Source organism: Acromyrmex echinatior, chromosome 16 (assembly GCF_024713525.1).
Source record: "Acromyrmex echinatior isolate Ae372 chromosome 16, ASM2471352v2, whole genome shotgun sequence".
Classification (NCBI taxonomy): Eukaryota; Metazoa; Arthropoda; class Insecta; order Hymenoptera; family Formicidae; genus Acromyrmex; species Acromyrmex echinatior.
The window spans coordinates 9,117,943-9,123,946 of record NC_141867.1 but is presented as its reverse complement, the minus strand read 5'-3'; positions in this window follow the sequence as shown (position 1 = coordinate 9,123,946).

The following is a 6,004-nucleotide window of genomic DNA, read 5'->3' as shown; positions in this document are numbered from 1 at the left end:
TAGTTAACATACATTTTTAAAACAATCAGAATATAAGCATACGCATATTTTTATTAACGATTTCTACAAAGATATAATTATAACTCTAATCATAAATTGAAATGTTGCAATATGGTATAATAAGTCGTATTATACGATTTAATATTTATAGCATTTTCTATATATGTATTGGATATATTTATTTGTCTCTTAAGAAATTGACGTATTGTTATTTTACGTAATACATTGCAAATCATCAAATTATTTTCCTAACATTATAATTTAACCATTATAAGTAAAACCGCTTTTCAAATCTATTATATTATATTAATAGTTTTTATTCTAATTTTGAGTCATTTTGCACGATTTTATTTGGAAAACAACATGTAATTCTTTTCAAAATAAAATCTATAATCAATCCTTTCATTGAAGCTTTATTCGCGCATAATCCTTCCGCATTGATCGTCGATTGACATAATCTCGATACGGACTATGAATCAGGAGTAAAGATCCTTTGGTGTCTCAGGTTTCTCGCGGTCAAAATTTCTTCCGGTGATCGCGAGTCGTGCACAAAATGTCGTGTAACATGACACGTATCCCTTCTGCTTAAGCACGTGGGAAGAAATCGGCCAAAGTACGTATGTGCTCATAATAGAAATTCAGAAACTACCGATGAAAAGGATATGTTTCAAAACATGTCAGCTTCAATATCGACGCTAACCATCGATCTGATTCACGTTCAACAGCCGATATTCCACTTCCGAGCTTTTAAAACAAGCGATAGATTTTACGTCACGATTCCTTATTCAAATAATATTTTTAAATAAGCCACAAATAATAGTTATTATGTCAGACAAATTTGTAGGTAAAAACCACTATTTATAAAAAAATATTATAAGAATCTAAACTATATTATAAAAATCAGCTTTTTTGAATGTCACTTTAATTTCATGATTCTATACATACATTGAATTCATCAGTTAATTACAAAGATTGATCAATTATTTCAAAATCAATTAATGATCATGCTGCGATCCATGTCGCTTCGTTCCAGATACATGTACAATTGTGTTCACATTATGCATCATTAATGCGCGCACTTGTAACTAATAAAAGCTCTCAGTCAACTTGTGAATATTTCAATATTTACTAGTATGTGATTTACATTTAGAAACAAGTACGTTGTGTATATTATATTCTTCTATCTTCAAATTTCTATTTTCAAATATAGGGTAGCTCCGGCAAATATGCCGCGCTAGGATTTACACCGCAGAAGTCAGAAAAAATAGAAGGAGTGAGAGTAATTTTTCCAACTACTTTGTTACATGTCTTTATGTTATATTAGTATTATATTATGATTTCAGCTTTTTACTGTTAATATTAATGAAATTATTGTGAGTTCTGTCGAATCGATTTGTTACTGTAAGTAACGCCATCATAAATTATAATTTACATAAAGTGATTACAGTAGGACGTGTAAAGGACTTAGTGATTATTTTGTGATACGTACATGCAGTGGAATAGTAAAGCATGTTGTATAGTAAAATACAAGCGCTTTGCTTTCATATTCTTTATTTAGTTTGTTATCTTGTATATCCCACCTGTTTGGGATATTTTTAGCGGCATTTTTAGCGAGCGGGATTCATGCCCAATGCACACAAAATGCGCAGATTAAATTCAATCCACTAAATGCAATAAACGCATTATATGAAATATGTACCTCATATCATAACACTTGTAACAATATATGTAGGAAGGTTGTAATTATTATTTATTACTTTATATTTATCATTCTTATTCCTTAATAAAACTTTATAAACACATTTTATAAGTTATCGTGTCATTATACATCTTATTTATATGCATTATTTGTAAATTTTTCGTGAGCCGTACATACCCTCCTCCCCCTATGAGTAGCCATATATCCCCCCTCTATACGGTAAAAATGCAAGGGTTTCAAAAAGTTTATTTTTTAATATGAAAAATAAATATTTTGGATTTTCTAATATTTTTTTCATATTTTTTAATAGTAGACAGTACAAAGTTTTTACTGATATAGTTCGTTTACTATAAACATAGTAAATAATATTTAATAAATTAAGTGTTTGATAGGTGCAGCGTACTTACCGGAGTTAAGTTTGTATAAATATGTCTTTATACAAATATACTGAATATGGTGACTGAATAAACTTGCCTCTTAGGTTTTGAACGATAGCTGCATTTTCGAAGCGCACTGGGGATAATGCATAATATTTTTAATTGGATTTCTCTTACTTTCTCTATCGTAACGCATCGTACCTCCTCTTCTTGCAACTGATGAGAAAAAATGCTCAAAGCTTTGCAAAAACACTATCTTTCGCTCTACCTCGCTCTAACAGAGCTTGCAATTATTTTCTCGCTTCTCGCGAAATGTTGTAGTGTAAAATTCGCGCCCGTTCTCAATGACGAATACCGCCGCTTCTTTTCAACACATTTCTCTTTTAACCTGCCATCTTCCATACGCATAACTCCCAGGTAACATTAAAACTGTAGTACTAGGAAAAAAGAACATGGAAATATTAATGATTATCTATAAATAGCAAATCAGCAAAATGCGATTTGAGAAAGATATAAGAAACGGATCATAGTCGATGTAACTTCAACGCAAATTAAAAATATGAATAACTTTATAAAGTTTTTTAGCTGCCATAATTTCTTATATTTTTCAATATTTTGTAATGTGCAAAAATATACATAATTGCATATACACCTACGTATGTAAAAATGTACATTAACATTAATGCTAACCACAAAAATCAGAACATTTTTAATGCAATTTGTAAAATTATAAAATTATGTTCGCACACGCACATACATATTAATACACATTAATTTTTATTAATATTCTTGTGGCTTCCACGGGTGCTTTCTATATAAAGATTTTGCGTGGATTTTCTCCGTGTCCAGATGATCCATTCTTGGAATGCCAACGTTTTGTGAACCTTGCAGTTCACTTCATCAGGGCGAGAAGCAGCCTGATACTATGTGCACGAATAATCTTTATATTTATTATTATTATTATTATTAAATATTATACTATTAAATAATAATTAAATATGAATTAATAATGATAATTCCATAAATTATTACCTCCATAATTATTATCTCCATAATTTATAGCTTTGTAATAATATAATAGTTTCTAATGACTGGGATGGAAGATCATGACTCTGCATTCTTTGAGATGATCTTCTTAAAATGAAGATAATTGTGTCACACCTGCATGTTTGTTTTGATTAAGGTTCAACGTTACACTCAAGCAAATTCTTAACCTTTCAATTTCTGATATTATTGTTATTATGACAGGATACTGCAATCAACTATTGAGTATTGCCTTCTAAGATTTCAAAAAATATAACATTCTTGATATTAATATTTACACACGGCAATTAAATGTAAATTATTACAATTTTTAAAAAATGGACATGTTCTATAAAGGCTTTTTAATATAATACTAAAGATAATATGAGATTTAAACTCTAGTGAATCAAATCATCATAATAATCATGTCAATAAAAACCGACACGTTTTGTTGGTGTGTATATATTTATTCAAATATATATAATATAATATAGATTAATTACGCAAATTAATAACGTTTCGATCCTTTGTTTAGGATCAATGTTATTCCAAGTAACGCTTTCATCGCGAATGTCAAGAATTAAAAATTAAAACCAGTGTTACAATTAAATCGCTTTTACATGTAATTCCAAGAAATTATCAATGCGTTAAGCCGTAAGGTGCATTCCTTCGTCCAACATAGATCCCCATAGATAAAATTGACAGATTTACTAAATAATAAATCAATTACATACATAAGTAAAAGTAAAGTACAGGTTATGTTTTAAAAACTTACATGTTAAACTGTTGTTGTCCGTTTGACATGTAGATCTCGTGTGAGAATACGATAAACAATCGATGTTGCGATACAATTGTTGTGGAGAGGGAGAAAATCTTATGTTATAAGTATTATGTCTGAGTATGCTAAAATCTAACAGATCAGTATCATTTTTTAAATTTAAACATTTTTTGCTGTTTTATATAAATTATTTCGGATATAAGACATTCTTTAATAAAATTCTCTCTTCATCCAAAATTTTTACCCCCTCCCAATCAAATTCATGCATTGAATCCAATCTATGCTCCGTTATAATCGAATGTTGTTGGATGTTCCAATTTATCTGATTCTTATGTCCTTTTATTCGCGTTTTTAACATTCTACTCGTTTGGCCCACGTATGACGCATCACAATTTTTGCATTCAATTTTGTACACTACATTTGTATGTAATTATTTAAGTAGTTTGTCCTTTAGTACTCTAATGTATTTACTCAACTTATTAATTCCCGAATACGCCATGCGTATTGTTTTATTTTTCTTAAAAAGATTGCTTATTTTTTCCGATATCCCTGAGGCAATGTTAAATATGTTTTTTTCTTTTTTTCTTTGTCATGTTTTTTAGAAGTTACTTTTTAATACTCTTTAATAATATTAAAGAAATAAAGAGAGAGAGAGAGAGAGAGAGAGAGAGAGAGAGAGAGAGAGAAATTATAAATAAAAAAAGAAAAAATTGGCAATATTGCTATTATTTTATTGTTCAATACAAATTTCTAAAATCATCATGTATTAAACTGTAAATATTTCATTTACATTTCATTTATTAGGTTTGTTCGCATTGTTTTTTTGCACATTTTGCAAAAATTTTTGCACTTAAAATGAGATAAATATATATGTTCGGATGTTGAAGAGAAAGTGAACATACTGAATGCAAAAAGTGCAAAAAAACAACGCGAACAAACCTAATAAATAAAATGTAAATGAAATGTTTACAGTTTAATATATGATAATTTTAGAAATTTATATTGAACAATAAAATAATAACAATATTGCCAATTTTTTCTTTTTTGGGCATATTTCTTACAAGCAACGCGAACAGACAGTATAATACTTCAATAATTTATAATCTGCACAAGTTGGTAATTATTGTGCTTGGATTTAATCCTTAAAGCTTCTTCGTTTAGATATGCAGAGCTTTCTTTTTCCAGTGGTTTTTCAATTGTTTACAATTTTTTAATCCTTTTAGTACACGATAATTTTTCGGTCCTTTACTACACATGAGTTATATTCGTGTCTTAGGTTAATTTTCATCACTTTAATAAATATACAAAAATTACTAATATAAGTTTATTCTTACATATACTTTAACATCTTTAAAAAATATTATAAAGTTATGTTTTAAAATTTGTATATAAATGTTACAACTAATTAATACTTAATGCTCCTAGTTTTTCGCAGAAAAGATACATGCACGACATGAATAATTGTGTAAAGGTTAATAAAAATACATACATTTGGTTAGTATTAACGTTATGTTCCTTAATGTTCTTATACAATTTATATAATATTCGATTCGTTATACAATATTCATTTTTATAAAAATTAGCAAACGAATTGAGTTAGTCAAGTATGTCTATATTTAATTTGTTATTTCCATATTGTAGCATAAGAGTTAAATCCAATAGGATATTCATCAGACAGTATTAAGACAAAATTTCAAAAGTCGAAAAATATCAAATATAGTTTTATAGTATTTATATTAAGATTTATTATAATTATATATATTTGATAACTTTTTCTTTTTACAGTATTTTATGTAGATAAAACTACACAATGTAATAATTAATCAATATATATTAAACATTAACATCATATTCTGTTAACAAATTCTCAAAATGTGAACTGCGAGTTCAAATCTTCATTGTTGTTTACGTGAGAAACAGACATCTGCTGACAGCATGTCAGCTGTCATGTGTGATCTTTTCAGATAAACATCTTCAGTGACTAACATTGCATCATTATTTCGAGCCACGAATAATGCTGTCAGCGGCTTTTAGATTATTCTCGATAGGTATTAAAGGTGTGAAGCGATGCGATGATAAAACTGCGATTATCTTGGTGCCTCTTCCGGCTGAAAATCTCATGGGAAA